Source organism: Crocodylus siamensis, chromosome 15 (genome assembly GCF_052110815.1).
Source record: "Crocodylus siamensis isolate JL-2025a chromosome 15, ASM5211081v1, whole genome shotgun sequence".
Taxonomy (NCBI): domain Eukaryota; kingdom Metazoa; phylum Chordata; order Crocodylia; family Crocodylidae; genus Crocodylus; species Crocodylus siamensis.
This window is the reverse complement of record NC_143409.1, coordinates 44,794,720-44,814,057: the sequence shown is the minus strand read 5'-3', so window position 1 is coordinate 44,814,057 and position 19,338 is coordinate 44,794,720. Positions and strand designations below refer to the sequence as shown.

At 51.0% G+C, this 19,338-nt stretch overlaps 1 long non-coding RNA gene across 1 annotated transcript; it reads right to left on the bottom strand.

Moving 5' to 3' along the window:
- Nucleotides 1-2,840: 2,840 nt before the first annotated feature.
- LOC149852500 (uncharacterized) lies at nt 2,841-16,167 on the bottom strand. Its single transcript, XR_016439405.1, has 3 exons — nt 15,432-16,167; nt 13,889-14,035; nt 2,841-8,810 (listed from the first exon to the last, which is right to left on the bottom strand). It is a non-coding gene; the product is annotated as an uncharacterized LOC149852500 (long non-coding RNA).
- Between the last annotated feature and the right edge of the window lie 3,171 nt (nt 16,168-19,338).

Below are 19,338 nucleotides of genomic sequence, written 5' to 3'. Positions count from 1 at the left end.
AGCATCTCATTCATAGCATAACACTAGTGTGAAGCTGCTCTAACAGGTCAAGCCCACGGTCAACACTGGGCAGATCTCGCTCTTCTTGCAGGGCCAGTGCTTTGCAAGAAGGAGAGGCTAACTTTGGCTGGGCCTGAAGCTGGGCCTGACCCTGGCTCCTGCCTAGGCCACTTGGCACCCAGGAAGTATTGCTGATTGGCCTTGCAGCTGTCCTCATCAGGTTGCTGAGGGTTTGCCCTGGGTGGAGGAGTCCTGGACCAGCCTGATTCATTTCAGCCCTTTCAGGATCCCCCTCGCCAGATACAGGAGCAGGCTGGCACTGTATTCTGGGGAGCCCCCATGGCACTGCATAGTGGTCCTGGGGCTCTCAAAAGCAGATAGAAGTAGTTTCTACCTTAGCAATTTCTCTCCCTCTCATCTCTTTGCCTCACCAGGTAGCTCCTTCAGCCACAGCCCTATCACTGACAGAGCCTTTCCAAGACAACCCAGTGGGAGGAAGTGCTATAGTTAGCTCTGCACCAGAACCCAGATGGCCTCCTAGGTGTCCTCCAGATGTCTTAGCAACAGGGGGTGGGGGGCAGCAGCGGGTGTCCCATAATAATCCAGAGAGACAGGAAGCAAAAGGGTAGGGGTGCAGCTGTGGGAAGTGGCGCCTCCAATATTATCACAAGGTCCGTCAGCAAGCGGATGAATCCCCCACGTTCACCGAGGTGCTGCCATCACCGAACATTTCCTGGTTAGCCAAGGCTCAGTTGTTTTTTTTTGCTGAGACCGTTTCCTGATTCTCAGCGCCTGCCATCTCTGAGGCCACCTCCCATGCTCTGGAAGTGAACAAGACCTTGCTAGAGAACTACATGTCTGCTCCAGGAAGATATTTTTAGCATGTATTGCTAAATAAAGGTTTCCTGCAAGGTGTGTCATGCAGCCAGAGGACATGGGCCAGACTCAGCGATGACATAAAAGGTGGCATATGGAATTGATCTACATGTGTGGAGACTTAGCTGGCCCCTATCTGTTAATGCAGTGTTGGAGGGCACCATGGGCATTCAAAATGGAAGCAAAATCTCTCTCTCTGGCCGCTCAGCCTGTAGTTTACAGGGTGTTTGCATGCAAGTGGGTGTGTTCTGTGGGCCGAGGTGCTCTGGGTGTGTGGGAAGGTCAGTGCTGTGTGCTTGTGTGGGTAGGCTGGTGTGCAGGTGTGAGTCAACGTGTTATGCTTGCGTAAAGAGCCGTGAGCTGAGGGTTGCATGTGACTGAGTGCAGTGAGGTCTATAATCTCTGAAATCTTGCAGGATTAAGCTCCACAGTCTCAATCCTGCCCTGGTCAACAGTTTCGTTGTGCCAGTATGTTGTAGCTGTCATGGAAGGTCACGGTCACAGGGGGAGAGAGGATCTCACAGATAGGCAGGGCTAATCACAGCAAAACCCATTGGATGGGGCCACTGAACTGGGCTCCGCTGGGTGGGAGCGAGTGCAGAGAGCAGAGCAGCCGGGTGACACATTCTCACTGATCTGCGGAGAGCAGATCTGCTGTTGTGCTTTGTAGGAGCTGGCCAAGAGCTGGTAGGAAAACAGAGTTTCCATCCTGTGGGGAATTCTAATATTTCAACATTTTGTTTTCATCTTCTAGCATGATAAAGAAGACAAGTCATCCCCATTTCCCAGGAAACAACACGTCTTCCCAAAAATGTGGAGTTGGAAATGTCAAGGCTGATTCAAACTGAAAGGCTTCACGGCAAAGTGTTCGAGATGAAATGTTCCTGTTCATCCAGACAGTTCAAAATAAGACATCTGGGCATGAAAGGCTGCTCTGGAAAACCCAGAATGTCACTGACAGACGTCTTCCTGTGGAACAACTCAGCAGTGATGAAAGCTCATGTTACGATGAAAAACAATCAGAGGGGTGAACATTTTTTTACTAGATCTAGTTGGACATTTTTCAGTAGTTTAGCTCCTCCTCCATTTCATTTTTAGATATGTATTGCAATAATCCAGCCAGGGGTTCTCAGAGGTTTAGCCAGGAGTGTAAAAAAAAGGCACCAGCACCAGATGCCCACTCAGAGGGGGCATAAGAACGGCGGCATCTGCCAGTGACACTGCTCCGGCTGCCATCTGTTTCGGGCCAGACCCTGCTTGTTAGGCCTGCGAATGTAGCTTGCCCTGGCAAGAAGGTGTCTGAAGGATCAAGCTGCCACCTCGGTGAAAGGGCTGAGACAGTGTCAGTTCCACTCATTTGGTGTCCACCAAGTAAGTGCAGCCAGGGCAGTCTGTCTGGTGGGGAGGGGACGGGGGGTAAAGAATGAAAGAGAGATGCTGGGAAAGCGACTTACAGGAGGTGTAAGATCATGTGAGGAAGGGGCTTTTCCCATTAGGCCACCCCCCATTTCACCCCATGATACATGAGCCGAGAATAGCCTGCATGCCCTGCACTGCCAAACTTGTTCCCATCACACGGGGCACCGCAGCCCGTTCCCAGACACACTACGGCATCCCCACCTGCATCACGGAGGTGTCTGGCCCCCAGAATCGAGCCCGTCTCACCTGACCTGCTTGGGCTTTCCACTGCCCACGAGGAGGGACTGTGTCCTGGTCTGCCTTTGCCAGGTGGAAGCTGTGGGGTTGCACAGGCAGACATTTCAGCAGCACCCCTGCCACCCCACCCAGTAGGTGACTGGCTGGTGGCTGAACAGTAAGGAAACCACAAGCAATTGTTATTACAGCACTTTCCATTTTCTTTGACAATAAATTCTTGGGTTTGAATAGCTCAGACAATCAGACTTCCTTCCTCCCCTCCCCTACACCCTCCCACACCCTTCACTCCCCAGGGCGCTCCAGTTACACAACAGCTCTCTCCACGGCTCCTCCTTCACTTTAAGAGCTGGTTTTGCTCTCCCACATTTTCAGAGTGCAGCTGATTTAATTAGTGACTGCTCCGTGCCAGTGGCACCCCTCCCAGGACAGGGTGCAACCTAGGAAGCTCACAGCTGTTTGGTTCGGCTCCTTACTTGTCTGGCTGAGTCCACAGCCTAGTGACTGAGGAACAGCTCCCTTATCTCAGCCTCTTCAGCTGGAAGAAATCCAGAGTCACAAGCAAGGGGGGGCAGCTAAAATGGAGGACAGGGACTGGGGAACAAGGAGACCTGGGTTTCATTCCTCCTTCTGCTGCTAGCCTCCTGGACAACCCTGGTCAAAAGACAGCAGCCACTGTCTTTGGGCACCTCCTTTTCTGGCACCCAGGCCTTGTTTTGAGCTTCAGTGGAAGTCAATGGCTTAACTCTTCTAAAAGCAAGGCCCCAGGTAGTTCAAGCTGGGCACCAAAAACTCCAACACCCAAAAATGTTGTCTTTAATTTTCCTTGTGCCTTAGTTTCCTCATCTGGAGGATGAAAAATGTGGGCTGGCTTCTGCCAGGAGCACTGGGAGCTTTGTACATTAATGCTGGTAAAGTCCCTGAGCAGACACGAGGGTCACAAATCATCTCATGCAATAGGCCACCAGATGCCAACCTATTACCCCCACATGGAGCATATAATGTTGTGCTCAAGTAGTGCATAACTATCTCAGTTCTGGGGATCAGCCTGGTCTCATCCAACACTGTCTTCAGGCAGCTCACTTAGCAAAACAGGGCACAAACTGTTGTTCCTGTCGCAAACATGGCTGCCATGGGGACTTCCAGTGTGAGCCATGCCTCCACGGTGGCATTGTTGCCCCTGTACCCCTGCCCAGGGTTGGCCACTCTGCACTGGGCCTGATCCATCCCCTAGCACTCAGCCCAGCGGACTACTTCCTTGGGAGGACAAAGGTGGGACAAAGAGAGGGTGTGAAGGGGAAATTCATTGTGAGCGAGCTCAACACCAACCGCAGGATGCACGGAAAGGACAATGCGTTCCCCTGCCAGGCAGCACCGAGGGCTGGGACACTTTCCCATTAAAGCCACTGGGGTCTTTTCTAGTGATTTCCCTGGGGGCTGAACCGGGGTTTGAAAGAGGAAGGACCCTTGTGAGGCTGCCCCCTCCTGTGCAGTCCTAATGGTGGGGCTGGGAGCCCTTTGTCCAGGTTTTCTCCCACTCTGCCCACTGTGCCCACAAGAACCTGCCTACCCACCTGCCTCTCTGAGGTCCAGTTACAGCCCAGACCTCTCGGCCCTCCACACCCTGATGCCGACTGCTCAGAGCAGCACTTGAACACATGCAGCATTTTTCCATGTTAGGCATCTCTGTGGGCTCTCCCCATTTCTGTTCCTGTCAATGCTGGGCAAGGGCATGTGATATGAAACTACAGGGCGTTATGGGATTTCTCACATTCCCTGATCTCCGCCCCTAGTCCCGCTCCCCAGCAAAGCCACGGGCTGGGAGTCGGGCCCTTGGGTTCTGACTCCAGCTCTGCAGTTACCTTACTCCCAAAGCTTGTGCAGTCACCCCATTTCCAGCAGCGTTGAGCACCTGCAGCTTCCGCTGACCCTACCTAGAGACCAGGGTGCTCAGAGCCTCTGAATATCAGGCCCTTTGGCTTTCTATGCCCTCGTTTCCCCACAGCTCTCCCTCCAGTCCAGGACCCCCAACACAACCCCACTAATGCTGCCCCCTTCCTGTGCAAAGAAACCTCTGGATGAGGAGGGATCCAAGAAAGAGTTTGAAAGGATCACTATAGTAATGTGAACTGCGTGAACTATGGCTGGGAGGGGCAACTCTGTGTCCAGAAGGATCCACTATATTGTCTCACTTGGACTCCCCTCACCTGCCGCAGCCACAGCCACAAAGCAACCTATGAAAAAGCCTATCACACACCCGAGCTGGCCAGACAAGAGTTCCCCCAGTGCCCTGGGACTGCAATGGCAAGGAATATGGAGGGTGAATATAGACGCAGGTGATGTGAGGAAGGAGGCCGTTCTCTGTGCTGCTCAGGAAGGCAAAAAGCTGTGCGGTCCTTGCCAGTCTGATCTGCGGAGGAAGTCCCTTGGTGAGGCCACATCTGGCAGTTGGTTTGACCCCCCGCATGAGTACAAACTCCCAGCCAGGCACCAGGGAAGTCCTGGTAGGACCCCAACCCACCTCCAACCACAGTGGTATTGAGGTGAACCCTGCTCCCCCCATTCACCGGAGGAAGGAGTTCTCCAGTCAAAATCGTGGCACGGTGAAGAAGCAGTCATGCCCTTAAACCCTGCTGAGACGCTAAATCCTCTGCCATTGAAGCAGACGCTCATGGCACAAACATGTCCTCTCTTGCTAGCCCCCCTCTTCTGTGCTATGATTCCTTCTTCAAGGTCTTCCCACCTCATCCTGGCTTCCCCTTTGTTTTCCTACCAAGCCTCCTTTGGCCTGGAGGCTCCTTTCCTAGGCATTACCATGGTTTCTGCTACAGGGCATGTTCCTGCCTGCTATGATCCTAAGCTTAGGGAGAGAGCCAGCCTGGGCTCCTGATGTACTGCCTTAGATTCACAGGCCAGGAAATACCCATTGTGACTTCCTCTCTCAGGAGTTAGTCGGTGCATCCCAAACCAGCTCCTCCTCTGATCCACGTGAAGACTGGAGATGGAATTTGATGCGTCTAGTTTGGAAAAGGCAAGAATTTTAGAAGCCTCATCCAGAAGGCCATAAAATGCCTGTCGGAGGCAGACAGAATTTGGTTAATGAACAGGGCCAGCGCTATCCCAGTGGTCAGGCAATGCTAGAGGTCAAATGACTGCTTTGCTGACCCACATTTAGTGGCAAATGCCACTTCAGGCAACCGGGCATCAATATGCTCATAAACATTCTGGCATTTGGTGCCAACTTCTTAGCAGAGCTGGGCACTGGGCTGCTCCCATTAACTCTGGTGAAAAGGATGAGTGCTCTGTATGGGGAACTCCACCTTACTGAGGCTCTTATGACAGCCAGTGGCAAGGGGCTGTGATACTGTCCAGGGTTTCTATTGCACACTGCTGAGCTGGTAGCACACAGATGCAGGGGGAAGCAGGCGTCTGTCAGGCTCCTTGGCTTGGAGTGATTTCTGAACAATTCATGGTACCAGGAATAAGAGCGAGAAGGCACTGCCAGGGGATGATGGGGTCAGGCACCAGTCCCAGCTGAGTCAAGACTACCAAACCAGAGGGCTGCAGAACCATTGCTGTTGCCTACAGGGGGGGCAGAAGGGAGGCAAAAAGTCTTCAGACCCTAAATACAAGTTGTAGTGTTGTCCATGAGCCAAGTCCATTTCCATTAGCAAGTTTTTCCACTTGTCTCAGCTGCTGTCTAGCTGAGGCTCTCCCAGCACATTGGGTGAACAGAGGCTCCCTGTGCCCTGGGGCTACTCTTGCCCACATGGGTTTCATAGTCAAGGAAGTAAGATTCAGAGAAGCCAAAGGACTCACCCAAATCATGCTGCAGATGGAGAGCTCAGGTCTCCAGCTCCACTACGAGCACTGGAGCGTCCATCCCCCGAGGGAGGGAGGGATGCATGGGGCCTGGCAAGGCTTCACCTTGACCAAATCTTCTGTGACCCATAGGCCAAAGGTGGGATGAGCTGTCCCCACACGCATACACTGCTCTGCTGAGACAGTTGGATTAACGTTGCTAAAGCCAGGGATTGTCATAGGGTCAGTGTCTCCTGGCAGACAATGAGCAGCTTGGCTTTGCTGCAGTGACAGCAGACAAAAGCCTGCGAGCAACAGTGCTCACCTGGACCAAAACTGCTTGCAGCTATACCAGTGTGAAGGAGGAATAACCCCAGAGAAAGCAATGGGGCTGATCCACTTGTATAGGCATGGGTGAATAATCCCCTGGGGTCCAAGAGGCCGGGCTCCAAGTGGTGTGAATCACTGCAACTTCTTGGAGACCAGTAACAATTCTGACCAGCTGCAAACTTGGCCTCATGGTTTCAAACACATTCCCTGATAAAAAGCTTTCCCTTATGCTGCCAGCAGGACTGTGCTGTAGTCAAGAGGAAAAGGGAGCTAGGGAAGAATGTGTAGCTGGGAGCAAACCTTATCTCAGAGAGGGCCAAAGTGACAAGCATCTGCCGGACCCCTTAACAAATTACTTCTATTAGAAGTGCCCCGGCCAGATTTCAATCTGCCTTATACCGACATAAATCTGGAGTAGATGCCCCATGAGTGTTGTGTGGTTGCTCTGGGTTCACACCCATGAAACTGGAGTCACCTGACCTGCTGACTCTTACATAATCTAATTGCTGCATCATGGCAAGGAACAGTCTTTTGGTAGTAAATAGCATTTCCTCAACTGCTGGAGGGATGGCCATGTCTGCAGGGCACACTGAAAAGCTGTGAGCACTCTGGTTTTGCAGCAACCAGTGTGACGCATTTCCCTGGGAGCAGGGCAAGTTTCCACAGGCATTGCCCTGCTGCATCAGGCTTGGGAGACTGCCAGGGAAGGGAAGAAAACAAGAGCTGTATCAATATCTATTCTACTCTGAGAAGGCTGGAATATAGCAAGGGAGGCCAGAACTGGCATGGGTACCACATGTGGCATGGCCAGCTTCTGTGTGTGGCAGGGGATGGATCAGAGAGGGGACAGGCAACACAGTAGCAGGTAGGGCAGGGAGCAGAAAGCAAAGCAGCAGGTTGGGCAGGGAGCAGAAAGCAGAGCAGCAGATAGAGTAGAGGAATAAGATAGGTGTGGCACTTGGGAAAGGTGCATCATGCCTGGCAAAAAGGTTGGCCCCCACTGGAGTATAGGGAAACTCCCATCTCACCCTCTAGGCAAGGAACTCGGATGTAGACGCTGCTAGTGCACAGCCTCACTGGGGCCTGTGGGCCAAATCCTTAGGTGGTGCCAATCAGAATAGTCTCACTGGTTTAAACGGAGCTATGGCAGTTTGTCCCATCCAAGGATCTGGCACCACACAAGGGGCTAAACAATTCCTGATTTAAGTGGGGGCTGCCATTTTGGCTAATGCCCTGGGAGCTGAGCAGGGGACTTCAAGAGTTCAAAGCCTGAGCTGCTGCTGCTCAGCCTATAGAGCCTGGGTGGCTGAGTGAGGGCAGGGAGAAATGCACATCCTCAAAGGAGCAGGCACAGCATGGAGCACCCCCCATGCCCATACACATGTGTAAGTTCATGTGGCCTTGCCTACTACTCCTTTTCTCTCCTCCATGTCTTGCTTCATCATTCCCATCCAGGTAAAAGCATTGTTGGAAGGATGTTAAGGCTTCTGGGCTGGAGAGGAGATCAGTGTCACCCAAGCGTTTCCAGCCCTGGAGATGTGGGGGTCACTGAGCAGAGTCATCAAGAACCACAGTGCTGTGGCAGGCACCCATTCTGACTACGGTGGAGCATGCAAGAATCTTTTCCTACAGCTACAGCTTGCGTCTCCCACCAGCCAAGGGCTGCAATGTGCACTGGGGCCTCCAGAGGCCTAAGGGTCTCGGTCGGGGGGTGGTCACCAGCTCCAGCAGTTCCCTTCCTAGCAGAGCCACATCGTGGGAGTGAGAAGCCAACTGCCACCAAAGCAGATGAAGCGGACGTGGAGGAGAAGCTCTGGTGGAGGGATGAGCTACCGCATTTGATGCTGACCCTGAGGAGGGAAACCCCAACACCAGCACAGGCGCACTTTGTGAGCGCGTGCCAGTTCTGATTGGCAGGACAAACCCCGAAAGACAGAGAAAGAGCAGCCCGAGACAGGAAGGGGAGAGGACCAGGAGCAGAAGCCTGGTGCTGTGAAGAACAGCGCCCAGGCACAAAGTGCCCCAGGAGGGGCGAATGGTGGGAGCCCAGGCAGCGTTGCACGTATAGAGGCTTGGAGGAGCCTATTGACTTACCAGCCAGGTCCTTGTGGATGCCACGAATGACAAGTGGTCTCCAGGCAGCGAGGATCCTGTGGAGAGAAAAAAAAAAAAAGTAAAACTTCAAACCGCGAGTGACGAGGGCAGTGAGAGATTAGAGCACTGGTCACTCTCAAGCCCTTCTGTTGGGAAAGACTTTTGATGGGTTTCCATGGGAAATACTGCTCAGGTGGCACAGAAGATGTTGTGTGTAAAGAAAGGGTATTTATGCTGCGAGGATTCATTTAGGTTTAGGAAATATTTATTTTGCTTATTGAGACCTAGGATTCATATTAGTGGCCTGGAATTTCTTGAAAGCCACAGTGGAGAGGCAGCAAGGACTTACTTACCTGAGTTGACATACTAACAATGGGCTGGAGCCAGGTGGGGCATAAGGGAGACGAAGCCCCAGGATACATTGCCTAAGCTGACCAAGTGTCTATGCAAGGAGATATGAGACTTTCCTCCCATTCTTAGTAAATACAACTTCAAGATGTGGCAGATGAGAGCATCAGGCACTCTAATATACAAGTCAGCAGGTCAAACTGTCTGCCTGGAGAGTTGAGAAAGTAGGGAATCATGCTGAGAGGAGCAGACACCCAGCTCAAGAGTGGCACGGATGTCTACATACATCAGCAGCCCACATGCCTGAAGTCACCAGTCTCCTGGGAAAGGAGCTGCCTCTGGAGCAGCGGCCACATGTTGCTGGAGAACAGTGGGCCAAGGGTTGCTTGGATGGTGAGAGGAGCTTGGCTCAGCACAGCAGGTCCTGCTGGGATGGCAACTGTGTGAACCACAAATAAAGAGGGAGCTGAAGTCTGCCTTGTACTGCATTTGTACTGTTATATTGAGACAGCTCCAAGGCAGGCTCCTGCTTGAGCCCATGTTGGTGCTAGGGGCTGGTGAAGGATCACTCTCTGCAGGTACAAGCAAGGGGGGTGGTGCTAATGCCAGCTGTACACGGCCTTGTATTTAAATGAAGCAGTGTGCACCCCCCATTCCTCCTCTCACTGCTGGGTGTTGCTAATGAACACCCTTCAGCATCTACATCTCAGGCTCCCTCTGGTTCCTTGGAATAAAGTACCATAGCAAGGTTAATAAGGCAATTCTGCAAGGTCTATGCTGGCCTCTGCTTCTCACTGAGTCCAGGAGTGGCTCAGTGCTGATGGGAGGCTATCATAGATTTCATAGATAGCATAGACATTAGGGCTGGAAGGGACCTCACAAGATCATTGTGTCCAGTCCCCTGCCCCAAGGGGCAGTAAGTCAGTTAGGGTCAAAGCCCCTCAGGCCCACATGTGCTGCATGTGCTGATCTAGGCCACAGGAATGCTGCACACAGTGTGATTGATGCCTCTTGGTCACCAAGGGGTATTCATTAGCAGCCCATGCAGATCCCATCAGAGCTCGAAGGGATCTTAGTGGCAGGTTTCTTTCCCAATGAAAACCCTCTGGCTTTGGCAATAGCTCAGATGCTAAAATCAAGAGGATGATGCAGTGATTCTGGAAGTCTACAAATGCCCACAGGTCTCTCTGGACTGGTCAAATATTTTACAAATATTTTATGGGGTTTTTATGGAGCTATAAAAGACTTCACAAGAAAGTTCTCGGTAAGTGCACTAAAAGAATGATTGATGGGCAAAATGTTGGGTGTTATAGTCATCTTACACAAGAGGCTTTCTTGCCTTCTTATGCTGGAAGAAGGTAATGTACCTTTAGTTGGACCAACTGTATAGTCAACACATAACAGTCAGATGGGTTGCTAACCGGCTGGAGGGCCGCACCCAGAGAGTGGTGGTGGATGGGTCATTTTCAGCCTGAAAGGACGTGGGCAGTGGGGTTCCCCAGGGCTCGGTCCTCGGGCCCGCACCGTTCAACATCTTCATCAGCGACTTGGACGAGGGGGTAAAAAGCACCCTGCTCAAATTTGCTGATGACACTAAGAGGTGGGGGGATGTGGGCACACTAGAAGAGAGGAATAGGCTGCAATCAGACCTAGACAGGTTACAGGGGTGGGTGGATGAGAACAGGAATAACGGTCACAAGCTGGCAGAGGGTAGATTCAGGCTAGATATCAGGAGGCGCAACTTCACTGTCAGGGCAGCTGGCTCCTACCCTGGGGGGTCTTTAAGACAAGGCTTGACAATCACCTTGCTGGGGTCGTTTGACCCAGTACTCTTTCCTGCCATGGCAGGGGGTCGGACTTGATGATCTGCTCAGGTCCCTTCCGACCCAACCAACTATGAAACTAGGCTCTGCCTAAACAACAGATTCAAAACCTGCCAACACTCCCCCACTGTCATCATGATCAGCACTCCCCACAATAAAGCCTGGCTCCTACATGTCTATCACTAAATATGATACACCTCATCCAACGCACCAAATGCCCTCATGGAAACTAAGTGGATGAAACCAAACAACCAGTACACTACAGAATGAACTTCCACTGGAAAATGATGCAGGACAAAAGCACCCACTCACTGGTGGGAAAGCATTTACACAGAGCAAGTACTCCATCTCTGACCTCATAGTCCTTGTCCTCAAGAGAAACGTACTGAATGCTTTCAGAAGACAAGCCTGGAAACAAAGTCCTATCTTTGCTGAACATCAAAACCTATGGTCTTAATTGGATAATGGTTTAATGGCTCACTATTACCTACTCCCTCTGCTAACCTTTGTGTGCCACAGATGATAATAGACCTCTTCCCTTTTGCATCACCTCATTCATTTAAATAATTAAGCTTATCTATAGCAACTATATCTACAGAACAAGACCTTTCTGGCAATTTTTATTTGCTCCATACATTTACTGCCCACTTCCTGCGTTAAGCAATCATTTTCATGTATGTATATAATGGGCTTAGAAGTAATTGTTCTACCTGCTCTCTAGCTTAGGCCACATTTGCTTCTGAGATAGGATCTTCCTAATGCCCAGAAGCTTGTTTAACTTCTCTCCCAACTATAAAATTGGTCCAACAAAAGACAATAACTGAACAGAATTTGCTTCTTGATGGATAAAGAGCTGTCTAGCTGTGGAAGAAAGATCTGGAGGCTATAACTGGAGGAGAAAATAGAAACTTGGTTCATTTAGCCCATCCAAGAGCAGGTGACTAGATCATGGCTTCCAAGTGCCTATATGGGGAAGGAATTTCAGTGAACAGCTGGCTTAGCTGAGAAGGGCATCACATGGTTCAATGGTTGGAAGCTGAAGGTAGACAAATTCATAACAGAAATAGGATTGCAAGTCATTAATCTCTGGAAGGACATATTTAATGATGTGGTAGGCTGTGTCTCACCTGAAGCCTTTACTAGTGACCTGAGCCCAGTGCAGGGGGGCTGGGTCAGATGTTCTAGTCTGGCTATGCAGGAGGTCAGACTTGATGATCTGTAGGCACTTTGGGCTCCAAAAAAATCAAGAAAATCAACTCCCTGAAAAATTAGATCCAACTAAGCAACCTCTGGTTCTGATGGGGCTGCAGCTGCTTTGGAACTATGATTTCATGGCCAGTCACATCAGACTGGCTTTTCTTGTCTTCTCTCCAAGTCCCTCTGAGACCCCGCTCTTCTTGCTATTCTGTATCGCCCCTTCCCAGCACCAAGAGTGTGTTACTGCCCCTTTCCTTAATTCACAGATTCATAGATTCCAGGGTCGGAAGGGACCTCAGTGGGCCGCCTGGTCCGACCCCCTGCCCCGGCAGACAAGAAAAGGGCCACCAAACCTGGGGTCATGTGATCCCAGGCAGGTGCCTGTGCAGTCTTCTCCTGAAGACCCCCAAGGATGAGGCGAGCACCAACTCCCTTGGAAGCCCATTCCAGATCCCAATTACCCTGACAATGAAGAACTTTTTTCTAATGTCCAGTCTAAACCTACTCTCCAGTAGCTTATGGCCATTGTTCCTTGCTGTTCCAGGGGGTGCCCTGGTAAACAGATCATCACCTACTTCATGTTGCTGTCCCGTTATGAATTTTTACATAGCAACAAGGTCCCCTCTCAGCCTTCTCTTGGAGAGGCTGAAGAGGTTAAGGTCCCTTAGCCTTTCCTTATAGGGCCTTCCCTGCAGGCCTCCAATCAGACGAGTGGCTCTTCTTTGGACCCTCTCCAGGTTGTCTGCATCCCGCTTGAACTACAGCGTCCAAAACTGGACACAGTACTCCAGTGCCACATAGAGAGGGAGAATCACTTCCCTGGACCTGTTTGTGAAGCACCTACGGATGCACGACAAGGTGCGATTGGCTCTGCTAACTGCTTCATCACATTGGCGACTCATGTTCATCCTGGAGTCAACAGTGACTCCAAGATCTTTTTCTGTCTCAGTGGAGCTGAGAAGGTCGCCCTCCAGCCTATAGATATGATGGCAGCTTTTCCTCCCTAGATACAACACCCTGCACTTGTCCTTATTGAATTGCATCCTGTTGTTCTCTGCCCATTTCCCAAACCTGTCGAGGTCAGCCTGGATCTGGTTCCTCCTCTCCAGGGTGTTAGCTTCACCCCATATTTTTGTGTCATCCGTGAATTTGGACAGGGTGCTTCCCACCCCCTCGTCCAGATCACTGATAAAGATGTTGGACAGCACCGGCCCCAGAACTGAGCCCTGAGGGACTCTGCTTCACACATCTTTCCAGGTTGACATTGAGCCATTCACCGCCACCCTCTGAGTGCGACCCCTGAGCCAGTTTGCTACCCAGTCTACCGTGTAATCATCTACGGCAAATCTCCTCAGTTTACTAATAAGGATGCTGTGGGATACTGTGTCAAAGGCCTTCTTGAAGTCCAGATAGATAACATCCACCTTGACTCCTGCATCTAAACATTTGGTGGCCTTGTTGTAAAAAGAAACTAGGTTAGTCAGGCAGAACCTGCCCACTATAAACCCATGTTGGTTGCCTCTCTGCATCACATTAGCCAGTGGGCTCCCACAGATGTGTTCCTTGATTATTTTTTCTAGGATCTTCCCTGGGATAGAGGTAAGGCTGACTGGTCTATAGTTTCCCAGATCCTCCTTTGTCCCCTTCTTAAAGATTGGGATGACATTGGCCCTCTTCCAATCCTCCGGGACCAGACCCAAGCACCATGAGTACTCATACATCCTTGCTAGTGGTTCAGCTATGACCCTCACTAATTCCTTCATTACCTGTGGGTAGAGTCCCTCCGGTCCCGGTGATTTGAACACATCCAGTCCCTCCAAGTGTCCTTTTACCGTGTCGGCATTGACTGATGGTCAGCTGATGTTCCCCTTTTTTTGGTGTCCGTGATGTGTATTGAGGGTTTGTCTAGATTCCTATTTAAGAAGACAGAGGCAAAAAAGTCATTGAAGAGCCCTGCCTTGTGCCTGGTATCTGTCACTAAGCCTCCCTGCCTGTCCTGTTGGGGTCCTATGCTACCCTGCACCCTCTTTTTGCCACCAATGTAACTAAAGAAGGACTTTTACTGTCCTTAATCCCTGCCGCTAGCCTGAGTTGTAGAGCTGCCTTGGCCTTCCTGACTGACTCCCTGCAGGTGCGGGCCAAGGAAGTATACTCCTCCTTGCTAGCTACCCCCTGCTTCCACTTCCTGTATGCTACTTTCTTTGCCCTCAAGGCATCCTGGATGAACCTGGTTAGCCAAAGGGGCTTCCTGGCCCCTTTGCCCCCCTTTCCTCTGCCATGGGATTGTTTCACTCTGAGCCCAAAGAATGGTATCCCTGAGGAATGACCACCCCTCCTGGACCCCCAAAGCATCTAGGCTCTTGGTTCCTAGTGCCCTGCTAACCAATCCCTTGAGCCTATTAAAGTCAGCCTTTTTAAAGTTTAGCACCTGTGTCTTGCTAGGTATAGTGCCCGCCCTTCTCTGGATATTGCATTTTATCATTTGGTGATCACCGTCCCCTAAATTGCCTTGAATCTGCAGGTCCCCCACCAGGTCATCCCCTGTGGCCAACACCAAGTCGAGCAAGGCGTTACCTCGGTGGGACTCCTTACCTCCTGTGTTAGGTGGAGGTCCTGAATACAGGTTAAGAGCCTGGGTGAGTGGTTAGATCTAGCTGATTGCTCCTCCCAGCATATGTCTGGCTGGTTAAGGTCCCCCATGACTACCATGTCTCTAGACCGCACAGCCTCGGAGAGCTGCCTGGAAAATTCCCCATCTAGCTCATCCTCCTGGTACGGAGGCCTGTAGTAGACCCTCACCACCAGGTCCCTTTACCCCCTGACCCCCTTAGATCCTAACCCAGAGTCTCTGCTGTCCGTCCTCTGATCCCAATTTGATTAGGGAAGTTGTGTATTGTTCTTTGACATAGAGAGTAACACCCTCCCCCTTTTTTCCCTTCTCTATCTCTCCTGTACAACCTGTAGCCCTCTATTCCTACCACCCAGTCATGAGCAGAGTCCCATCAGGTTTCCATTAGTCCCACTGAGTCAAAGTTATTGCTTGCAAGCAAGAGCTCTAGATCCTCCTGCTTGTTCCCCATGCTCCTGGCATTTGTATATATACACTTAATTCCCCTGGTGGCTGCCCCGGGAACGCCCCTATACTCCTGTCTAATATGATCTTTGATACTTACCTGGGCTGATCTTGTGGCTATCTCATGGTTCAGTGGTCCGTGGACCCCTCCGTCCTTGTCCTCCCCTTCCCCCGATAAACCTAGTTTAAAGCCCACCGGAGGAGATCAGCCAACCTGAAAGAAAACACACACTTACCTTTGGGGGAGAGGTGGAGCCCATCCCACCCGAGCATGTCTCTTGTTCGAAAGTATGGGTCGTGGTCCAAAAAGCCAAAGCCCGTCTTGTAACACCAGCTCTGAAGTCGTAAGTTGACCTCCCTGATGCAGGTCTCACGGCGCCATCCACGTCTGCTTGCTGGGAGGATAGATGAGAAGACCACCTGTGCCCGTCTCCTTCAGCTTGGCCCCCAGAGCCTTGTAGTCCTTCACGAGGTGATCCAGACTGTTCCCGGCTGCATCATTAGTGCCCACATGGATTAGGACCATGGGGTAATAATCAGTGGGCCAGATAAGGTTCGGGATCATCTCTGTCACATCCCGAATCTGAGCTCCGGGCAGACAAGAGACCTCACGTGTCATGGGATTGGGTCGACAGATGGGCCCCTCATGGCAAGCTACAGAGAGGGGATGTGGTTGGAAACCTCTCACAGCTGCTTGTCACCTGTATAGGAATGGGTTTGTACTGCTGTCCCAAGATAAGATATGCTGGTAACCAGTGCAATCTGTTCCCCTTCCAGACCAAGAGCAGAGGGAGAGACCTAAGGCTTTAACCGAATCACATGACACTCATTTCATTTAGGTTAAGTTATCTGGTGGGCTGAATGTCCAGCCCTGAGGGAACCAGACTAGATCCGGGGTTCCTCTTGTTAAATCTTCAGTTGAAAACTTTCCTTTCTGCACATCAGCTAAAACACCCGCTTCCCCCTTTAGGGCTGTAATGCTCTGTTCCTGTAAAGGGCCAGGGCACATGGGAATGACGTGGTATATATAAATACATTTGAATTTCAAAAAAAAAAAAAAAAAAGAGTTCAGGAATAGTAATCAAAAGGAGTGGGGCAGATAAAGCTGGGAAAGAAGAAGTGTCTGCCGGCAGCTCTAGACTGAAAATCCTGATGCAAGCTCCTCCCCTGGTGGCCTAGATCAGGAGTGCACTCTCCTCTTTATTTTAAAGCCAGTTGGGTACAAAAGCCTAAACACCAGACAGTAGAATGAAATAATTTGAGGCTTAACAAAATTAACATTTCAGCCAGACTCGGTCCCATTGCAAACAGGTCCTGAGATTGCCAAAAAGCAGTGTAACGTGGGGGCCCGCTCAATCTGTCTAGATGCTGATACCGCTCTCATTCCCGAGAGGTTGGAGCATCTGTTCTCAATGATGAATCCAGGGCTTCTTGAATTCTAACTTTTTAACTTTCAAGGCTGTTATTTCCTAGCCTGGCTCATGCTGCACTCCCCCAGCTGAAGCAGTGTCAAGGCTGGTCAGTCCAGGGGCAGGAGACTTCAGGGAACAGGTAGGATACTGAGGAGTGGGGTTGATGAAAAGCAAGCGGGACTCCTTTCTGCATTTCCTGACCCACTTGCCTGGAGTGAGGAGAGGACTTGCTGGCCGTCCACTAAAACAAAAGAAAAGGGACCCAGCTCTGGTTCGTGGTTTCTGTACTCCTATAGTCCTTTCCACAGGGAGAGAGCTGAGCCCTCACACTGCCGGCGTAGGGCTGTGGTGTAGCACTGGCAGAACTAACCAGATGCAACCTCAGCTGGAAACGGTTCCTTGGATAGGTAGAGCAACCTGCGTGTGGGCACACAGACATGCGCACTCCCCAGCTGCAAAAGGGTCCTTCAGGACAAAGGCATCATGGAAATGACTGACTGTTGCGGAGGATTAAAAAACAAAAGCTTCAGAGAGCAGCCGATCATATCACTCTGCTGCTGTGTTGTAGCACTTCACCCAGCAGATACAAGGCCCATTTCCCCCACAAGGATCATCTGTGCTACTGCAACTAAGGCAGAGGGAGAAAGACAGGCCAGCCTAATGAAAGCTGCAGCTGAGGCCTGTATAAAATAGCCTGTTACAAAGAAAAGCTTCACAGCAGCAGTCAGGCAGCACAGGGCTTTCGGGGCTCTAGAAGGATAATACCAAAATCAGACTTGCGGGATCCCGGGCAATGAGGAGCAACTGCGGGACTCTGCAGCTGGGGGTTGCAGAACAAGGGCACCTGGAGCACAAACTTCCAGAGGCAGGAAATACATCTCAACCTTGAGCCACAGAGAAAGCCTGAAGGGGAAGGGGCTGTGCAGCCTTCCCAGCCAGAGACCATCCATTGCATTCACCTGCTCTGCCCATGTGATGCCACTAACTCACTTCAAGCAGCTCAGGCTGGCACTGGGTACTAATGAAGAGAGGAGGCAGAGCTGGACTCAATGCAGCGGATGTTGACAGACCTCAAACTGTTTGAAAAGCTCTCTGATCCCCTTCTAGCCAGGCAGTCACATTCTGGAGGCACCTCCACACCAGCACTGCCCATCCTCCAGGTGCTTCACATGTGCTGTATAGCTTGCTCACTGGAAGCCACAAGTTTTGATAGGGGAAAAGCAGGAAGAAGCATGTGGGAGGGAGTCCCCTTCCTTCCTGCCGCTTGCCAGTATATGTCATGGTGTTGGGCACTTTCAGGTATTACTATGAACTTGATTTGGTGTCATCCTTCCTTTAGGCGCTAGCCCAGCCTGCCTGACTTGTAAGTGGCTGGGAGGGGCTATATGTCCCTTGGGTCACACTAGCAGGGACTGTGGGCCCCAAGGTATATGCCCCCTCATTGCACCCTGCACCTCATGCCTGGGTACCCCCTTGTTGCACGCCACATTTCCCACTGCACCTTGTGCCCCCACTGCTATTCCTCACAGCTTTCCTGCTGCACTGTGCCCAGGCACCCCAGCACCCTTAGCTCCCTGGCTACAAGCTCCTCTGCTGCATAGCAGCACTTGGGCATCCCAGGCTCTGGGCTCCCCCCTTGCATTGAAGGCTAAGTTAGGTTGCGCTGAGCTGCACCCTGGGGCAGGGGCAGAAAGAAGAAACCAAAGGGAGAAGGAGCCTGGAGCTCCTGGCCACTGCTGCAGCTAGAGCAATGGGGGGTGGCAGCTGGGTGGGAGCCTTGCACTAGGCTGTTCAACAGGCGCACACCTTCACACGTGGCTGTAAGTTAGCGGTTTTCAACCTTTTTTCTTCTGCAGACCCCTTTGGAAATTCTGAATGGAGATGTAGACCCCTCTGAATTTTAAGTGTGGGTATTCACACACTTTTGATAAATCATAGTCACTTTTCATGGACCCCTTAGAGATCATCTGTGGACCCCCAGGGGTCTGCAGACCACAGGCTGAAAAGCACTGCTGTAAATAACGAGAGAAAGAGTTACCGAGCCAGTCTCTGATTAGAAAATAGGCAAGTCCTTCCTAAGGGAGCAATGAGCAGTGCATACATATATCCCCAACTGCTCTTCCAATCTGGTTTCACTTTGAACAACAGTGCTTGGGGTAGGGCTCAGAGGCAAAAAACTGCTGTAGCACAGGAAGTTACCTCTGCCCAAGCTTTTCCTTGCATGCGCAGTGGAGCCAGATGGCAAAGCTGGAGTTCACAGGAGCACAAGAATGGTTATTTTAAGCCTGGCACCTAGATAGAGGCAGATAGTTGTATGATCATCAGTAAAGGCTGGTGGGAAAGGGTTCCAGCTTCAGTCAGTGAGCAACAACTTGCTTACCTCAGGCCCCTGCCACACGTGACATAGTACATAAAGTAACTGATTAATCGCACAATAAATTTAGACTGGCCACATGGGCAAGGTCATTATGGCACCATTTAACTATTCCTTCAGCTATAAGGTTAGTAGTGCTTGAGAAAGTGTAACAACCTTAGAGCTGGCTTCTATCCAACTTTCATTCCATGTAGGTGAGGAGCATAGTAGTAAATTCAAGGGCTTAAGATTAGCTTATTATAACAGGACTCTTCCCAGCATCTAGGCAGGGCAGATATGGCCATCTGTAACAGATACAGATAGCAGCTGGTGGCTGCAGAAGCTTTCTTATTGCTTAGTATTGCCAGGGAAATGGGT